Here is a 4,097-nt window from a genome sequence, read left to right as displayed (position 1 = left end):
CGCACGCACGCACGCACGCACGCATGCACGCACACGCAGGCTCCGGAAGCCTCAGGGAATGCGCTCCAATGTCAGTGCCCCTGCCCAGTGCCTCTTTTCCTCCTTGTGGTTTTCTAACCCAGGATCACACGGGTAAAAGGAGGGAGGCATTTCCTCCCTGCCACAGGGGTCCATCGGGTCACCCTGGACAGAGGCTCTGCGTGTCCATGAGCACACTGAGGACTAGCACAAACTCCTTTACTTCCTAAACAAAAGCTTGCCACCTCTCTAGAAACAGCCTTCAGAAAACACAACTGTTTCTTATATTGTTTCTTATATTACATAGTATATATGCTTCTTATATTTCAGGCTCACACTGTAAGTAGCTGTTAACTATGTCACTTTGGGCCAAAAAAGTTGTTTTTCTTATGTTCAGGTAGTAGACAGTGTTTTGGGAAATCATCTTAGATTAGATTGCCTGGAAATCAGCAGTTCAGGTCACAGGTCCACACTGGCAGCTCAATCCACTTCTCAAAACACTTCTCAGATACACCAGCAGTCCAGTTCAGTAGAGTCAGGATAACAAACAGGAATCAGCAGGATGGCACTACCTAGCAGAGATGGCCAGGCCTCAGCCTCAGTAGGAGTCAGCAGCAGGAGAGATGTGGACCAGCAGGGACATGAGGAGAAGTTCTCTGCTGTGCCTCTCTCAGGAAAGCCAAGATCAGCAAAGATGCGAGATCAAGTGTTGCACAGCTAGTCCTACTAGGAAGCCAAGCTTCAGCCTCCATCACTGTCCATTGAGTTCTATTAATATTGCCTCCAAACATCACGTGTCCTCCATGTGTCTTGCCTCAGCCCATGCGTCTGTCTCAGCTGACATCACTCTGCCAATCAGCCCAAGTCCTCGGAGTCAGTAAGAAACTGCAGCACACCACCAGAATGTTTTTGGTGTGTTTCTCTATGGAGTCCGGACAAATGGCGCTCAAGAACGCATGTAAGGTAGACTAATATATGTGTGTTGTTAGAGAAGAACCCTTCATCACATGTCCTTTCATGTGCTTGCTTTAGCAGAATAACATCCTTTCACCTGTGTCTGCTTCAGTTCCTTCACGGTCTGCCTTAGCCTTTCATCTGTGTCCACTTCAAGAAAACACTCCTTTACATGTCTGCCCCAGCAAAACACCATCCAATACAAATGACTTTCCAAAGAACCCTTAAGTTTCCACTTCAGTGTCTCCTATGCACCATTTCACATGCAGAAAATCTGAATCTCAAACACGTGACAGCAAGGAATGTCTGCAGCCCACCGATGCCTGTGGTCTCTACCAAGATGCCAACCAAAGCCTGTCATACTTTTGCTGTGTTCATGCAGCTTCAAATGCCTGGGCCATGTGCCCTGTGGTCCTGAACTAGAAGATGCTCCAGCCCCAGGTCATCATGCTGACAGCCAGGCAGCTTTGTTAGAACAGCACATGACAAGACTGGCCTTAGGACTCAGGATTTGTATCCAGACAAGGCAAGGCTCTCTTTTTTTAATAAGTGGAAGTGTGTAAGCACCAGTATGACTACACCCATCCCTCTTTCTTTGACAATAACAGCACATGTTTGTGAGCAACCAAGGGCACTGGAAGTCAGCCTATGTCACTGCCAAATATCATGACCCAAGCCAGGCCAGTGAGGCAGAACCCAAAGGCCTTTCCACACTTTGTGATCACCAGCAGTAACACTGACAGAAGCAGAGAACACAGTGTGAATCTTGAGAATGAAGCCACCCCAAGAGAAAGTACCAGAAAGACATAAAAATCTCAATGACACCAAGTCCCTAGATCCAGCTGTACCTGAAAGCAGGATCCACTCTTGGATCTTCAGCACGCTAGGAGGCTTATTGGAGGGGCTACAGACAAGACATGCTGTGCTGTCAGCCCATGGACTCCCCTTTGGTGAGACAGTGAATGCCTCCATCTTTCCTCCAGCTCTCAGAAGCTCATCTGTAGATTCCTTCCGGTGCCTCTACACTGTATGTACAGCCCAGAGTGTTGCCCAGTCTAGGTAAACCACTCTGGTTCAGCCACCCACCGCTATGCATCAGACCAAGGGGCTCCTGGGCCTTCAGATTAGTCTCTTCATCTAGAACTTTCCACCAAGTTGTAAGAGATCACTCTGTCCCCTACAAGAAGTATGGGGCCAGAGTAATCCCAATGACCAATCCAGGAAGACCTCAGAGGCACTATGACGACCATATAGGCAAGACAGAACTGTGGTGAGTGCATGCAGAAGATGCCTAGGTGTCCAGATGAGGAAAGTGGTGTGTGTCAGTAGCAGTTCCTGAGACAGACACTGCAGGGCAGGGAGAGTGCAGGGAAGAGAGGCTGAGCTCCTGCTATAGCTCAGATCTTCACTGTTTCCCCAAGGCCCATCTGTAAAAGTTGTGGTCCCTTTAAGAGGTGGAGCCTTGTGGCAAGAACTTAAGCCACTTAGAGCTCCCCCAGAAGGCAGCTGTGAGGCTCCAGCCCTTTGTTGTTCTTCCGCTTCTGGGCCATGGAGTGAGTGGATCTGCTTGTCATACATTCCTGCCTTACCACAGGCCCATGAAGTAGAAACTTTAGGGTTCTTTGGAAAGTCAGTTGTGTTGGGTGATATCTGGCTGGGGTAAACACGAGAAGGAGTGTTTTCCTGAAGTGGACACGGGTGAAAAGCTACAGCAGACTCATGAAGGAACATTTCCTGAAGGGGACATAAAGTGAAAGGATGTTCTGCTAAAGCAAGCATGTGAAAGGACGATGAAGAATTCTTGGCTAATGACACGAGTGTATTAGTCCGTCTTACATTGTGTAGCTGAGCTCCTTTTGTCAGGACTCCATAGAGAGAATGCACCAAAACACTTCCGGTGGTGTGCCTTGGCTTTTGCCCCTTCCTCGGACTCAGGCTGATTGGCAGTGTGGTGTCAGCTGAGACAGATGCACGTGCTGAGGCAAGACCCATGAAGGACACGTGATGTTCGGAGGGTATAAATAGAACTCAATGGCCAGTGACAGGCAGAGCTTGGCTTGCTGGTACAGCTAGCTGTGCAATGCTAGTGGGTCCCATGTCTTTGAGATCTTCATTTCCTTAAGAGAGGCACAGCTGAGAACTTCTGTGTTCCTCCTGGTCCCTCCCGCTGACTCCTGCAGAGCCTGAGGCCTGGCTGTCTGCCGCTAGGTGGCACCAATGCTTCTTTTTTTTTTTTTTAAACCCCCTCCCCTGTGTGGCAACAATGCTTCTGATTCGTGTTTGCTATCCCAACTCTACCAAACTGGACTGCTGGTGTAACTGCGGAAGTGTTTGCGAGTGGATTGAGCTACTGCAATCCGCTAACCTGTGAACTGAGCTGCCGATTTCCAGACAACACAGATGGGAGTTGTCCAAAGAGCCTTTCTAAACAGGTCCATTTCCCCTGTATCCTTTTTCACTACCTTTGGTGGATGGTGGGCTAAAAAGGAGGTTAAATCATTTAAGAGCCATTATTAAAAATAAGGGTTGAAAAAATTAAAGTTACAGGCCCGAGTAAACCTTCCCTCCTCATCAGACGACTATCCTAAGCACCTGGTTACAGCGACAGAAAGCGGACACACACCACACAGAGTTCCAATCAGTGAGAAGGTAGGTTCCCTGCAGGTGGCAAGGGACCTGAGCTTAGCCAGGACACGAGCTGCTGACCTGCCTACGGACATCATTCATCATGCTACTGGCCTATGTGAAGATTAGATGAGAACATTTGGGGTTTTAGTAAAGACACCAATGCAGGGGGCTGGGAAGAAAGACCCCTAATGTTCAGCACACAGACATCTGGCAATTAACTAAAGATTTCAAATGGTTAGTGTAGAAGATTGTGAATGTCCCAACAAAAGGAAGTGACAGGTGTCTGAGGCAACGGACACTCATGCCAGTGGCCCAGACTATCACACACATACACCTGTGTTGAAATGCCACACTGTGTCCTTCAAATACAGGTAAGTACCATGCATCGATCAAAATAGAAATGTAACCTGTTACTTTGTTAAGATAAAATATATATAGCATGCTATTCTACATACAAAACCTTTTTTTTTCCTTTTTTTTTTTTTTTTTTTTTTTTT

At 47.7% G+C, this 4,097-nt stretch overlaps 1 protein-coding gene across 1 annotated transcript in view; it reads right to left on the bottom strand.

Annotated features, from left to right (window-relative positions):
- The window catches only part of Vps35l (VPS35 endosomal protein sorting factor like), a 106,755-nt gene that overhangs the window by 81,582 nt on the left and 21,076 nt on the right, over positions 1 to 4,097 (bottom strand). The gene's annotated exons all lie outside the window — the stretch shown is intronic.

This window comes from Mastomys coucha, unplaced genomic scaffold, assembly GCF_008632895.1.
Source record: "Mastomys coucha isolate ucsf_1 unplaced genomic scaffold, UCSF_Mcou_1 pScaffold21, whole genome shotgun sequence".
Classification (NCBI taxonomy): domain Eukaryota; kingdom Metazoa; phylum Chordata; class Mammalia; order Rodentia; family Muridae; genus Mastomys; species Mastomys coucha.
This window is presented reverse-complemented; position numbering and strand designations above follow the sequence as displayed.